Here is a 15,710-nt window from a genome sequence, read left to right as displayed (position 1 = left end):
TAAAAGTTGTCTCTGGGGCGGAATCCCTGCGAGATCACTTTTATCGGCGGCGGGAGAGGGCCCCTCACGCCGTGCTCCGGTGCCTAGTGGCAGAGGCGATTGGGTTCTGCTACCTGTTCGGTATGGAGAAGAGTAAGGGGGACTCCATACCATTACAGGGCGGAAGCAGTGTCAAAACGTCACTTCTGCCCATATCTCTTAAAGAGATTTTACTTTATTTTTTTAACTAAATTTTATTTTATTTTTATTTTTTTATTGCATTTTAGTGTAAATATGAGATCTGAGGTCTTTTTGACCCCAGACCTCATATTTAAGGTTTAAGGTTCGGTCTTGGTTTTTTCTATTACAAGGGATGTATTTATTTTTTTTAAACGCACTCCATCCTGCCGAGCTCGCGTGCAGAAGCGAATGCATATGTGAGTAGCGCCCCCAGATGAAAACCACGCATGTGAGGTATCGCCACGATCGGTAGAGCGAGAGCAATAATTCTAGCCCTAGACCTCCTCTGTAACTTAAAACATGCAACCTGTAGAATTAAAAAAATAAATCGCCTATGGAGATTTGTAAGGGGAAAAGTTTGTAGCCATTCCACGGGCGGGAGCAATTTTTAAGCGTGATATGTTGGGTATCAATTTACTTGGTGTAATATTATCTTTCACAATATAAGAAGAAAAAAAATTGGGCTAATTTTACTGGTGTCTTATTTTTTAATTAAAGTGTATTTTTTTCCAAAAAAAAGTGCGCTTGTAAGACAGCTGCGCAGATACAGTGTAACAGAAAGTATTGCAACGACCGCCATTTTATTCTCTAGGGTGTTATAAAAAATATATATATAATGTTTGGGGGCTCTGAGTAATTTTATAGCAAAAACATTTTTTTAATTTGTAAACAACAAATCTCAGAAAGAGGCTCGGTCCTTAAGTGGTTAAGTTATTTCTCACACACGGCATAGGCATACTTGTAACTACACCCCAAAACACATTCTGCTACTCCTCCTGAGTATGGCGATACCACATGCGTGAGACTTTTACACAGCCTGGCCACGTAGAGAAGCGCAACATCCAAGGAGTACCTTCAGGCTATATCCAATTTCAGATTGCATTCACACCTGAGCGTAGCGTCTTTGAGCATTTTTCCAGCGTTTTGTACGCTTATCCTCAATACACATACTTGCGCAGCAAATACATTGTTTCCCTGCTGTCATCTCGTGCTCTGCTGGCACACACCAAGTCCTGTGCCGCCATCTTCCTTTATGTCCCGATGCCGATACCGAGCATTTGCAGGAGCACTCCAGCCAATGTCCCCGATGCCTAATCCGATACTTGGACACTCAGGGATGATCGGTGCGGCGGTGGGGGAAGTTATAATTACCGATCTTCCTGTGGGGCTTTCAATAAAGCAGCTGACAGCCGCTTCTCCTCCTCTCCCCTCCGTGGTGGTCAGCTGCTTTATTGAAAGCCACACAGGGAGATCGTGATAATGTCCCCTGACGCCGCACAGATCGTTCCTGACTGTCCCCTATATCCTCCTCCAGCTCCCCTCTGTGTCATCCTCCGTGTTCCCCCTCCATCTGCTCCTCCAGCCCCCCCGTCCTCCTCCTGCTTCTCCCCCGTCTTCCTCCTCCTCCCCCCCCCCCGTCCTCCTCCTCCTCCCCCCCCCCCCCCGTCCTCCTCCTCCTCCTCCCCCACCCCCCGTCCTCCTCCTCCTCCTCCCCCACCCCCCGTCCTCCTCCTCCTGCTTCCCCCCGTCCTCCTCCTCCTGCTTCCCCCACCCCCCGTCCTCCTCCTCCTGCTTCCCCCCCCCCCCGTCCTCCTCCTCCTGCTTCCCCCCCCGTCCTCCTCCTCCTGCTTCCCCCCCGTCCTCCTCCTCCTGCTTTCCCCCCCGTCCTCCTCCTCCTCCTCCTGCTTTCCCCCCCCCCGTCCTCCTCCTCCTGCTTTCCCCCCCCCCGTCCTCCTCCTCCTCCTCCTCCTCCTGCTTTCCCCCCGTCCTCCTCCTCCTCCTGCTTTCCCCCCCCGTCCTCCTCCTCCTCCTGCTTTCCCCCCCCCGTCCTCCTCCTCCTCCTGCTTTCCCCCCCCCGTCCTCCTCCTCCTCCTGCTTTCCCCCCCCGTCCTCCTCCTCCTCCTCCTGCTTTCCCCCCCCGTCCTCCTCCTCCTCCTCCTGCTTTCCCCCCCGTCCTCCTCCTCCTCCTCCTGCTTTCCCCCCCCGTCCTCCTCCTCCTCCTCCTGCTTTCCCCCCCCGTCCTCCTCCTCCTCCTCCTGCTTCCCCCCCCCGTCCTCCTCCTCCTCCTCCTGCTTTCCCCCCCGTCCTCCTCCTCCTCCTCCTGCTTTCCCCCCCCGTCCTCCTCCTCCTCCTCCTGCTTTCCCCCCCCCGTCCTCCTCCTCCTCCTGCTTTCCCCCCGTCCTCCTCCTCCTCCTCCTGCTTTCCCCCCCCTGTCCTCCTCCTCCTCCTGCTTTCCCCCCCCTGTCCTCCTCCTCCTCCTGCTTTCCCCCCCCCCCGTCCTCCTCCTGCTTTCCCCCCCCGTCCTCCTCCTCCTCCTGCTTTCCCCCCCCCCCGTCCTCCTCCTGCTTTCCCCCCCCCCCCCCCCGTCCTCCTCCTGCTTTCCCCCCCCGTCCTCCTCCTCCTCCTGCTTTCCCCCCCCGTCCTCCTCCTCCTCCTGCTTTCCCCCCCCGTCCTCCTCCTCCTCCTGCTTTCCCCCCCGTCCTCCTCCTTCTCCTGCTTTCCCCCCCGGCCTCCTCCTCCTCCTGCTTTCCCCCCCCGTCCTCCTCCTCCTGCTTTCCCCCCCCATCCTCCTCCTCCTCCTCCTGCTTTCCCCCCCCGTCCTCCTCCTCCTCCTGCTTTTCCCCCCCCGTCCTCCTCCTCCTCCTCCTGCTTTCCCCCCCCGTCCGTCCTCCTCCTGCTTCCCCCCCCGTCCGTCCTCCTCCTGCTTCCCCCCCCGTCCGTCCTCCTCCTGCTTCCCCCCCCGCCCGTCCTCCTCCTGCTTCCCCTCCCGCCCGTCCTCCTCCTGCTTCCCCTCCCGCCCGTCCTCCTCCTGCTTCCCCTCCCGCCCGTCCTCCTCCTGCTTCCCCTCCCGCCCGTCCTCCTCCTGCTTCCCCTCCCGCCCGTCCTCCTCCTGCTTCCCCTCCCGCCCGTCCTCCTCCTGCTTCCCCCCCCCGTCCTCCTTCCACCCTCTCCTTTCCCCCCCGTCCTCCTTCCACCCCCTCCTTTCCTGCTTCCCCCCCCGTCCTCCTCCTGCTTCCCCCCCCCGTCCTCCTCCTGCTTCCCCTCCCGCCCGTCCTCCTCCTGCTTCCCCTCCCGCCCGTCCTCCTCCTGCTTCCCCTCCCGCCCGTCCTCCTCCTGCTTCCCCTCCCGCCCGTCCTCCTCCTGCTTCCCCTCCCGCCCGTCCTCCTCCTGCTTCCCCTCCCGCCCGTCCTCCTCCTGCTTCCCCTCCCGCCCGTCCTCCTCCTGCTTCCCCTCCCGCCCGTCCTCCTCCTGCTTCCCCCCCCGCCCGTCCTCCTCCTGCTTCCCCCCCCCGTCCTCCTTCCACCCCCTCCTTTCCCCCCCGTCCTCCTTCCACCCCCTCCTTTCCCCCCCGTCCTCCTTCCACCCCCTCCTTTCCTGCTTCCCCCCCCCGTCCTCCTCCTGCTTCCCCCCCCCGTCGTCCTCCTGCTTCCCCCCCCCCCGTCGTCCTCCTGCTTCCCCCCCCCCCGTCGTCCTCCTGCTTCCCCCCCCCCCCCGTCCTCCTTTGCTCCCCTTTTCCCCCGTTCTCCTCTGCTCCCCCTCCCATCCCCCCCGTTCTCCTCTGCTCCTGGCTCCTTGTCTCCTGGTATAAAACCAGGGATTAGCACCCCCAGGAAATAGGTCATAGGTAGAATCCTTGACCTTCTGCAGATTGGGTTAGAAATAAAGCTGCCCTTGAGTACTTTCAAAGGACAGGTCTCGGCCTTATCTGTATTTTTTTTTTTTCAATTACCACTTGCTTTGCATTCTCTGGTTCGTAGCTTTATTCAGGGAGTAACGCGGCTTAATCCTCCAGTTAGGTCACCCCTGAACCCTTGGGACTTGAATTTAGTTCTGCCAGCATTACAAAAACAGCTTTTTTTGAGCCGATAGGACATATTCCCTTGGTCCTTTATTTGACAAGGAAACTAGTTTTTCTGGTAACCATATCTTCTGCAAGAAGGATATCGGAGTTGGCTGCTCTTTCTTGTAAAGAGCCATGTTATTATTATTCACAAGGATAAGGTAGTATTGCATCTTCATCCTAACTTTTTACCGAAAGTAGTATCAGGTTTTTATCTAAACCAGGATATTGTTCTACCTTCATTTTTTTCCAGAACCCTGTTCTATGGAAGAAAAATCGCTGCATTCTCTTGATGTGGTGAGAGCAGTCAAAGTCTACTTAAAGGCGACTGATCAGATTCAGAAAACGGATGTTTTGTTTGTATTGCCTGAAGGTCCTAAAAGAGGACAGGCAGTATTGAAATCTGCTATTTCTAAATGGATTCAACAAGTAATCGTTCAAGCTTATGGTTTAAAGAGGTAGATTCCACCCTCTCAAATCAAAACGCACTCCTCTAGGGCTGTTAGTGCTCCGTGGGCAGTGCATCCCCAAGCCTCCATGGTTCAAATCTGCAAGGCTGCAACTTGGTCTTCAATCCATACATTTACCATATTCTATCAGGTGAATGTAAAAAGGCATGAGGCTATCGCCTTTGGGGCGTAGTGTGCTGCAGGCAGCAGTATAACTCCTCTAGTCTCATGTTGCCCTAATTCTGCTGTGTCTCCATCCCCTCAGTTGGCATTTCTATGGGACATACCACATAGTAACTACTATGACTCTGTGTCCTGTGATGTACGATGAAAAAAAATAGGATTTTTAAAACAACTTACCTGTAAAATCCTTTTCTTTTGAAGTACGGGACACAGAGGTCCTGTCCCTCTTTCTAGTATACACGTGTATTGCTTTGCTACAAAACTGAGGTACTCCCGGTATGTGAGGGGTTATATAGGGAGGCAACTTGCTGTTTAGGGTGTGCCAGTGTCCAGCACCTGAAGGTGGCCTATAACCCACATAGCAACTACTATGGCTCTGTATCCCGTGATGTACTTCAAAAGAAAAGCATTTTACAGGCAAGCTGTTATAAAAATCCTATTTTTACATTAAGGCTGGGTTCACACCGCTGCGGGGGGAGAACCGGATGTGATTCGCACAGCAAATCACATCCGATCTCCGTAGCGCTGCGAGTTCAGCCATACAGATAGTATGGCTGAACTCGCAGCGGTCCCGCAGCAAACTCGCACGGGACCCTTTTTTGGGTCCGCAACGGAATCGGATCGCATGGGGGTTCACACCATGCGATCCGATTCCTGTGCGAGTCGGCAGATCGCACTGCGATATGCCGACGGATCTGGGGGTGTCATTAACATAACATTGACACCCCCAGCCGTCCGCATAGGGCAGTGTGAACTGCCGGCGGGAGGTATGCGATGCGGGAAAACGCCGCGGATTCGTGGCGTTCCCGCATCGCAGCAATGTGAACCCGGCCTAAATGGAAAATCACAGACCCTAAAGAATGATATCTCTATCATTGCTTCAGCAATGATGGAGATCTCACCCTTCCAATCCAGCAACATACCAGCACGTTGCTGGTCAGCAAGTAGTTAAAGTAGAAGTCCAGTCAAAACCCCAAAAAGCTTAAATCTGCTTCTGCCCCCATCCTAAGTTCTATACTATCCTGTAAAGGAACAATGTCTACTTACAGTATGTAATGGAAGAGCTCTCTGGTCCGGTCAGTGACGGTTTCAACAATGTAGGGAGGGGACAGCTGACAACGGATGCCCCATATAAGCCTATGGGTGACGTCATTGCCCAGGCTCTGCAGCCATTGTCGGTAATCTCTCCTGTGCCCTGAAGCCGGCCACTGAGGGGGATCACATGACCAAACTGGAGCAACCTTATGCCACGTACACACGATCGGACATTCCGGCAACAAAATCCATGGGATTTTTTTCCGACGGATGTTGGCTCAAACTTGTCTTGCCTACACACGATCACACAATGTTGTTGGAAATTCCGAACGTCCAGAACGCGGTGACATACGAGGCAAGAAAATTGAAGTTCAATAGCCAGTGCAGCTCTTCTGCTTGATTCCGAGCATGCATAGAACTTTGTGCGTCGAAATTGTGTACACACGATCGGAATTTCGGAAGATTTTGAGATCCAGGGCTCAAATTTTGTGTGTCGGAAATTCGGATGGAAAATGTCAGATGGAGCCTGTACACCATCAGAATTTACTATTGTCTTCTGCCCCCCCCCCTCTGTGCTATTGTCTTCTGGCCCCCCCCCTGTGTACTATTGTCTTCTGGCCCCCCCTGTGTACTATTGTCTTCTGCCCCCCCCCCTGTGTACTATTGTCTTCTGCCCCCCCCTGTGTACTATTGTCTTCTCCCCCCCTGTGTACTATTGTCTTCTCCCCCCCCCTGTGTACTATTGTCTTCTCCCCCCCCCAGTGTACTATTGTCTTCTGGCCCCCCCCCCCAGTGTACTATTGTCTTCTGCCCCCCCCCAGTGTACTATTGTCTTCTGGCCCCCCCCAGTGTACTATTGTCTTCTGGCCCCCCCCAGTGTACTATTGTCTTCTGGCCCCCCCAGTGTACTATTGTCTTCTGCCCCCCCCCTGTGTACTATTGTCTTCTCCCCCCCCCAGTGTACTATTGTCTTCTGGCCCCCCCCCGTGTACTATTGTCTTCTGCCCCCCCCGTGTACTGTTGTCTTCTGCCCCCCCCCCCGTGTACTGTTGTCTTCTGCCCCCCCCCCGTGTACTGTTGTCTTCTGCCCCCCCCCCCGTGTACTGTTGTCTTCTGCCCCCCCCCCCGTGTACTGTTGTCTTCTGCCCCCCCCCCCCCCGTGTACTGTTGTCTTCTGCCCCCCCCCCGTGTACTGTTGTCTTCTGTCCCCCCCCCCGTGTACTGTTGTCTTCTGTCCCCCCCCCGTGTACTGTTGTCTTCTGTCCCCCCCCCCCGTGTACTGTTGTCTTCTGCCCCACCCCGTGTACTGTTGTCTTCTGCCCCCCCCGTGTACTGTTGTCTTCTGCCCCCCCCACCGTGTACTGTTGTCTTCTGCCCCCCCGTGTACTGTTGTCTTCTGCCCCCCCCCCCCGTGTACTGTTGTCTTCTGCCCCCCCCCCCCCCCCGTGCACTGTTGTCTTTTGGCCTCCCCCGTGTACTATTCTCTTCTGGGCCTCCTCCCCGTGTACTATTTTTCTTCTGGGCCTCCCCCCCGTGTACTATTCTCTTCTGGGCCTCCCCCCCGTGCTATTCTCTTCTGGGCCTCCCCCCCCGTGCTATTCTGTTCTGGGCCTCCCCCCCCCCGTGCTATTCTGTTCTGGGCCTCCCCCCCCCCCGTGCTATTCTGTTCTGGGCCTCCCCCCCCCCGTGCTATTCTGTTCTGGGCCTCCCCCCCCCGTGCTATTCTGTTCTGGGCCTCCCCCCCCGTGCTATTCTGTTCTGGGCCCCCCCCGTGCTATTCTGGGCCTCCCCCCGTGCTATTCTGTTCTGGCCCCCCCCCCCTGTGCTATTCTGTTCTGGCCCCCCCCTGTGCTATTCTGTTCTGGCCCCCCCCCTGTGCTATTCTGTTCTGGCCCCCCCCCCTGTGCTATTCTGTTCTGGCCCCCCCCCCTGTGCTATTCTGTTCTGGCCCCCCCCCCCGTGCTATTCTGTTCTGGCCCCCCCCCCCCCCCGTGCTATTCTGTTCTGGCCCCCCCCCCCGTGCTATTCTGTTCTGGCCCCCCCCCCCGTGCTATTCTGTTCTGCCCCCCCCCCGTGCTATTCTGTTCTGGCCCCCCCCCCCGTGCTATTCTGTTCTGCCCCCCCCCGTGCTATTCTGTTCTGGCCCCCCCCCCCCGTGCTATTCTGTTCTGGCCCCCCCCCCCCGTGCTATTCTGTTCTGGCCCCCCCCCCCGTGCTATTCTGTTCTGGCCCCCCCCCCCGTGCTATTCTGTTCTGGCCCCCCCCCCCCGTGCTATTCTGTTCTGGCCCCCCCCCCTGCTATTCTGTTCTGGCCCCCCCCCGTGCTATTCTGTTCTGGCCCCCCCCGTGCTATTCTGTTCTGGCCCCCCCCGTGCTATTCTATTCTGGGCCTCCCCCCCGTGCTATTCTGTTCTGGGCCTCCCCCCCCGTGCTATTCTGTTCTGGGCCTCCCCCCCCGTGCTATTCTGTTCTGGGCCTCCCCCCCCGTGCTATTCTGTTCTGGGCCTCCCCCCCCGTGCTATTCTGTTCTGGGCCTCCCCCCCCGTGCTATTCTGTTCTGGGCCTCCCCCCCCGTGCTATTCTGTTCTGGGCCTCCCCCCCCGTGCTATTCTGTTCTGGGCCTCCCCCCCGTGCTATTCTGTTCTGGGCCTCCCCCCCGTGCTATTCTGTTCTGGGCCTCCCCCCCGTGCTATTCTGTTCTGGGCCTCCCCCCCGTGCTATTCTGTTCTGGGCCTCCCCCCCGTGCTATTCTGTTCTGGGCCTCCCCCCCGTGCTATTCTGTTCTGGCCCCCCCCGTGCTATTCTGTTCTGGCCCCCCCCGTGCTATTCTGTTCTGGCCCCCCCCCCTGCTATTCTGTTCTGGCCCCCCCCCCGTGCTATTCTGTTCTGGCCCCCCCCCCGTGCTATTCTGTTCTGGCTCCCCCCCCCCGTGCTATTCTGCCCCCCCCGTGCTATTCTGCCCCCCCCCCGTGCTATTCTGTTCTGGGCCTCCCCCCCGTGCTATTCTGTTCTGGGCCTCCCCCCCGTGCTATTCTGTTCTGGGCCTCCCCCCCGTGCTATTCTGTTCTGGGCCTCCCCCCCGTGCTATTCTGTTCTGGGCCTCCCCCCCGTGCTATTCTGTTCTGGCCCCCCCCGTGCTATTCTGTTCTGGCCCCCCCCGTGCTATTCTGTTCTGGCCCCCCCCCCTGCTATTCTGTTCTGGCCCCCCCCCCGTGCTATTCTGTTCTGGCCCCCCCCCCGTGCTATTCTGTTCTGGCTCCCCCCCCCCGTGCTATTCTGCCCCCCCCGTGCTATTCTGCCCCCCCCCCGTGCTATTCTGTTCTGGCCCCCCCCCCCCGTGCTATTCTGTTCTGGCCCCCCCCCCCCCCGTGCTATTCTGTTCTGGCCCCCCCCCCCCCGTGCTATTCTGTTCTGGCCCCCCCCCGTGCTATTCTGTTCTGGCCCCCCCCCCCGTGCTATTCTGTTCTGGCCCCCCCCCGTGCTATTCTGTTCTGGCCCCCCCCCCCGTGCTATTCTGTTCTGGGCCCCCCCCCCCCCGTGCTATTCTGTTCTGGGCCCCCCCCCCCGTGCTATTCTGTTCTGGGCCCCCCCCCCGTGCTATTCTGTTCTGGCCCCCCCCCCCGTGCTATTCTGTTCTGGCCCCCCCCCCGTGCTATTCTGTTCTGGCCCCCCCCCCCCCCGTGCTATTCTGTTCTGGCCCCCCCTCCCATGCTATTCTGTTCTGGCCCCCCCCCCGTGCTATTCTGTTCTGGCCCCCCCCCCCCGTGCTATTCTGTTCTGGCCCCCCCCCCCCCGTGCTATTCTGTTCTGGCCCCCCCCCCCGTGCTATTCTGTTCTGGCCCCCCCCCCCCGTGCTATTCTGTTCTGGCCCCCCCCCCCCCCGTGCTATTCTGTTCTGGCCCCCCCCCCCCCCCCGTGCTATTCTGTTCTGGCCCCCCCCCCCCGTGCTATTCTGTTCTGGCCCCCCCCCCCCGTGCTATTCTGTTCTGGCCCCCCCCCCGTGCTATTCTGTTCTGCCCCCCCCCCCCGTGCTATTCTGTTCTGGCACCCCCGTGCTATTCTGCCCCCCCCGTGCTATTCTGTTCTGCCCCCCCGTGCTATTCTGTTCTGGCCCCCCCGTGCTATTCTGCCCCCCCCCCGTGCTATTCTGTTCTGGCCCCCCCCCCCGTGCTATTCTGTTCTGGCCCCCCCCGTGCTATTCTGTTCTGGCCCCCCCGTGCTATTCTGTTCTGGCCCCCCGTGCTATTCTGCCCCCCCCCGTGCTATTCTGTTCTGGCCCCCCGTGCTATTCTGCCCCCCCCCCCCCCCCCCCCGTGCTATTCTGTTCTGGCCCCCCCCGTGCTATTCTGTTCTGGCCCCCCCCGTGCTATTCTGTTCTGGCCCCCCCGTGCTATTCTGTTCTGGCCCCCCCCCCGCTATTCTGACCCCCCATGCTGTTCTGTTCTGGCCCCCCCGTGCTATTCTGTTCTGGCCCCCCCCCCCCGTGCTATTCTGTTCTGGCCCCCCCCCCGTGCTATTCTGTTCTGGCCCCCCCCCCCGTGCTATTCTGTTCTGGCCCCCCCCCCCGTGCTATTCTGTTCTGGCCCCCCCGTGCTATTCTGTTCTGGCCCCCCCGTGCTATTCTGTTCTGGCCCCCCCGTGCTATTCTGTTCTGGCCCCCCCGTGCTATTCTGTTCTGGCCCCCCCGTGCTATTCTGTTCTGGCCCCCCCCCGTGCTATTCTTTTATGGCCCCCTCCCCCCCATACTGTGCTCTTCTCCCCCCCCCCCCATACTGTGCTCTTCTCCCCCCCCCATACTGTGCTCTTCTCCCCCCCCCCCCATACTGTGCTCTTCTCCCCCCCCCCATACTGTGCTCTTCTCCCCCCCCCCCCCCCATACTGTGCTCTTCTCCCCCCCCCCCCATACTGTGCTCTTCTCCCCCCCATACTGTGCTCTTCTCCCCCCCCCCCCCCATACTGTGCTCTTCTCCCCCCCCCCATACTGTGCTCTTCTCCCCCCCCCCATACTGTGCTCTTCTCCCCCCCATACTGTGCTCTTCCCCCCCCCCCCATACTGTGCTCTTCTCCCCCCCATACTGTGCTCTTCCCCCCCCCCATACTGTGCTCTTCCCCCCCCCCCCATACTGTGCTCTTCCCCCCCCCCCCATACTGTGCTCTTCCCCCCCCCCCATACTGTGCTCTTCCCCCCCCCCCATACTGTGCTCTCCCCCCCCCCCCATACTGTGCTCTCCCCCCCCCATACTGTGCTCTTCCCCCCCCATACTGTGCTCTTCCCCCCCCATACTGTGCTCTTCCCCCCCCATACTGTGCTCTTCCCCCCCCCATACTGTGCTCTTCCCCCCCCCATACTGTGCTCTTCCCCCCCCCCATACTGTGCTCTTCCCCCCCCCCATACTGTGCTCTTCCCCCCCCCCATACTGTGCTCTTCCCCCCCCCCATACTGTGCTCTTCCCCCCCCCATACTGTGCTCTTCCCCCCCCCCCCATACTGTGCTCTTCCCCCCCCCCCCATACTGTGCTCTCCCCCCCCCCATACTTTGCTCTCCCCCCCCCCCCATACTTTGCTCTCCCCCCCCCCCCATACTGTGCTCTTCCCCCCCCCCCCCCCCATACTGTGCTCTTCCCCCCCCCCCCCCATACTGTGCTCTTCCCCCCCCCCCATACTGTGCTCTTCCCCCCCCCATACTGTGCTCTTCCCCCCCCCATACTCTGCTCTTCCCCCCTCACCATACTGTGCTCTTCCCCCCTCACCATACTGTGCTCTCCCCCCCCCCACCATACTGTGCTCTCCCCCCCCCCCCCCCACCATACTGTGCTCTCCCCCCCCCCCCCCATACTGTGCTCTCCCCCCCCCCCCCCACCATACTGTGCTCTCCCCCCCCCCCCCATACTGTGCTCTCCCCCCCCATACTCTGCTCTTCCCCCCTCACCATACTGTGCTCTTCCCCCCCCCCATACTCTGCCCCCCCCCCCCCCCATACTCTTCCCCCCCCCATACTCTGCTCCCCCCCCCATACTCTGCTCCCCCCCACCATACTGTGCTCTTCTCCCCCCCCCCCCCCCCTCATACTGTGCTCTTCTCCCCATTCCCACGTACTGTGATATGCTCTTCTCAGCCCCCCTGTACTGTGCTCTCCCCCTTCCCGCCTCCTGTACTGTTTCCTCCTGAATCCTATGTGCTCTGCCCTGCTGACCCCCTGTACACTGCTTATCTTAGGTTTGACCCAGAGTTGAGCATCTGTGCAAAAAAAGCAAGCAAACGTTTTACAATAAGGAGGTAAGTTTTAATATTTATTCTGTTGCTTAATGCTATTTCTAAGCATAATTGGTGTTCTATCTACAGCTTGCTGATCACACCAATGTTCCATGAGCTGTATCTATGAAAATTATTTTGGGGTTTCCCGAGCTCTCAGGCTTGTCGCCAGGGGCTCCTCGAAGGTAAAAAGGTTGAGAAACACTGCACTACAGGATAATTGGTATAGGGCTTAGAATGGGGGTGGGAGCAGGTTTAAGCTTAGTTAGGATTTGACTGGACTTTCACTTAACACCCAAACCTAGTTTTGCAATTTTGTCATTTGTTAGTAAAACTGTACATATTATTGCAACTACTTAGTGTATCCAGGTGAATTATAGCTTGTTTTTTAGGACAGATTGGACTTTCATTTGGTGTAAATGGTTATGAACAGCTCCTTATTTTGTTTTATTATGAAAGGAAAACTGGCCAAAAATAGTAAAAAATATAATTTTGTAAACTTTAGCTGTATATTTTAATGCCTTTACCATAACCCACCACTGAAAAAAACAGCAAAATTAAATTCTCCCTCTCCTGACAATTGGTGCGATAACACATACAGTATATCACAAAAGTGAGTACACCCCTTCCCTCACATTTTCATAAATATTTTATTAAATATTTTCATGTGTACGGCTTCTATAACAGTTTAAATTTGCTGTCCCCTCAAAATAATTCAACACGCAGCCAGTAATGTCTAAACTGCTGACAAAAAAAAGTGAGTACAAAAGTGAAAATGTCCAAATTGGGCCCAATTAGCCCTGGTGTCATGTGACTTGTTAGTGTTACAAGGTCTCAGGTGTGAATGGGGAGCAGGTGTATTAAATTTGGTGTTATCGCTCGCACTCTCTCTTACTGATCACTGGAAGTTCAACTTGGCACCTCATGGCAAAGAACTCTCTGAGGATCTGAAAAAAAAGAATTGTTGCTCTACATAAAGATGGCCTATAGCAGGGATATACAATTAGCGGACCTCCATCTGTTGCAAAACTACAAGTCCCATCATGTCTCCATCTCTGGGTGTTGTGCTTGTGGCTATCAGAGTCTTGCTATGCCTCATGGGACTTGTAGTTCTGCAACAGCTGGAGGTCCGCTAATTGCATATCCCTGGCCTATAGGAAGATTGCCAAGACCCTAAAACTGAGCTGCAGCACAGTGGCCAAGACCATACAGTGGTTTAACAGGACAGGTTCCACTCAGAACTTGCCTTGCCATGGTTGACCAAAGAAGTTAAGTGCATGTGCTCACTGATGCACACTGCATCAAATTGGTCTGCGTGGCTATCGTCCCTTAATGAAGCTTCTTCTAAAGATGATGCACAAGAAAGCCTGCAAACTGTTTGCTGAAGACAAGCAGACTAAGGACATAGATTACTGAACCATGTCCTGTGGTCTGATGAGAACAAGATAAACGTATTTGGTTCAGATGGCGTCAAGTGTGTGTGGTGGCAACCAGGTGAGGAGTACAAAGACAACTCTGTCTTGACTACAGTTAAACATGGTAGTGGGAGTGTCATGGTCTGGGGCTGCATGAGTGCTGCCAGTACTGGGGAGCTACAGTTCATTGAGGGAACCATGAATGCCACTGTGACATACTGAACCAGAGCATGATACCTTCCCTTCGGAGACTGGGCTGCAGGGCAGTATTCCAACATAACGACTCCAAACACACCTCCAAGACGACCACTGCTTGCTAAAGAAGCTGAGGGTAAAGGTGATGGACTGGCCAAGCATGTCTCCAGAACTAAACCTTATTGAGCATCTGTGGGGCATCCTCAAATGGAAGGTGGAGGAGCGCAAGGTCTCGAACATCCACCAACTCTGTGGTGTGGTCATGAAGGAGTGGAAGAGGACTCCAGTGGCAACCTGTGAAGCTCTGGTGAACTGCATGCCCAAGAGGATTAAGGCAGTGCTGGAAAATAAGAGTGGCCACACAAAATATTGACACTTTGGTCCAAGTTGGACATTTTCACTTAGGGGTGTACTCGCTTTTGTTGCCAGTGGTTTAGACATTAATGGCTGTGTGTTGAGTTATTTTGAGGGGACAGCAAATTGACACTGTTATACAAGCTGTACACTCACTACTTTACATTGTAGCAAAGTGTCATTTCTTCAGTGTTGTCACATGAAAAGATATATATAATAAAATATTTAGGAAAATGTAAGGGGGTGTACTCACTTTTGTGAGATACTGCATGTGTGCATTATTATTTCTTCGTGCCCATAGTAGGGTCAAAAAATAGTGCACATTTTTTTTTTTTTAATTGTCCTACCTAAACACACTAAAGCCTAGTACACACTAGTTTTTTTCGGGCTCAGCTCCGATTGGGGCCGCGGTACTAACCATCCAATGTTAGTACAGCAATCTCCCCTGGCTTCTGTTGGACCGGCTGTCATGCACACGGGCTGAGGCTTGGCTTTTTTTTTTTTTTTTTTTTAACCGGCTGATGTTGCTTGGCATTCGGCCCGTGTGTACAGGGCTTAAAGCTCGCACTGACACTAAATATAAAACCTTTTTTTTCTTACCTAAAACACACTGGCACTCACACTTACACGAAGTCCCCTGTCACACCAGTGTACCAATCATGTCTACCTGTCAGTTTTTCAGGCACACACGATCGGCCCACCCATTGATCTCCTTTGAGGTGGCAGATAAAATCCTCTAAAAACAGACGTATGGAAAAGTCAGTGTATTTAGAGTTTAATAAACCTTTTTATTCCTTTTTTTTTTTTTTGAGCCTTCGGTAAATAACGTCATATAATATTACATCCTTCTATCCTAAGACCTTGGGTGCTCGCTTGGACTCGGGTATTCATGTAGTGTTTCTAAAGCCACATTTTATTTTTTTTAAGTTTTGGATAGAGAAGGTAAAGTGTTAGAACAACTGTGAAAGGGTCTCTCTATTTGGAGACCATTGTCACTGGGAGCCAAGTGAGAGGAAAGCCAAAGGTGTGAGTTGCAAAAAGAATAGAGGGGAAATATTCCAACAAAGCCACTTGTTTTGGTAACCACTAAGGCTTCATGTACACGGGACGTTTTTACAACCTCTCCTGAACGGTTTAACTTGACAGATAGTAACCCACGTTTAAACCGTCCGTTTTGCTGCATTTACATGCCGCATTAAGTAGTGTTTTGCTGCGTTTTTCTTCAAAATAGCCAAAAATGAAAAACACCTGTAAACGAAACACAGCTAAACACGAGTTACTACGTTTAACCATGTTTTAGAAGCATTTGGCGCTTGAAATGCCTCATGCGTTCCAAAAAGTTACTCTAAACTCAACTGCCTAGTAAAGACCCTTTGTACATGTGCTGATAAGATAACAGAGGAGAGTTCAGGAGAAGTTGAAAAAAATGCCCAACTGCTCCTAAACGTCCGTTTAGCAGCAACAGTGTACATGAGGCCTAAGAGAAGATTTCCCTTCATTTGGAGAGATCTTATCTTACTTTCTGTTGGGTATTGAGAGAGAGAGACAAATTTTATCTATATCTATAACTTTTTCTTATTTTTGGATGGAATGGAGGATTGGAACCCCTGTCAGATTGTACTGCTATCTGGGGGCTCCATTGGAGAGATTTCCCATCACCTCCTGTCCTGGGGACAATTGTTTTTTTACCAGACGGAAAGTGAAGGAATGTCTCCAACGGAGACTCAGACTGCAGTAAAATCTCACAGGAGTCCTAATCCATCTCCA

The 15,710-nt window shown here is 55.2% G+C and overlaps 1 protein-coding gene across 5 annotated transcripts in view; it reads left to right on the top strand.

The window, feature by feature from the left end:
* MFF (mitochondrial fission factor) overlaps nt 1–15,710 on the top strand; it is a 45,784-nt gene that overhangs the window by 2,501 nt on the left and 27,573 nt on the right. Inside the window, exon 2 of one of the 5 annotated variants that reach the window (XM_077488529.1) lies at nt 11,944–12,003. The exons of the other annotated variants lie outside the window; for them this stretch is intronic. The gene's annotated coding sequence lies outside the window, so the exon portion shown is untranslated. The remainder of the gene's footprint in view (nt 1–11,943; nt 12,004–15,710) is intronic. 5 annotated transcript variants of the gene reach the window in all.

This window comes from Lithobates pipiens, unplaced genomic scaffold (genome assembly GCF_037356315.1).
Source record: "Lithobates pipiens isolate NorthernLeopardFrog02 unplaced genomic scaffold, aLitPip1_a1.2 Scaffold_18, whole genome shotgun sequence".
NCBI classification, from domain to species: domain Eukaryota; kingdom Metazoa; phylum Chordata; class Amphibia; order Anura; family Ranidae; genus Lithobates; species Lithobates pipiens.
Note: the sequence above shows the minus strand (reverse complement) of the source record. Positions and strands in the feature narration are given on the sequence as shown.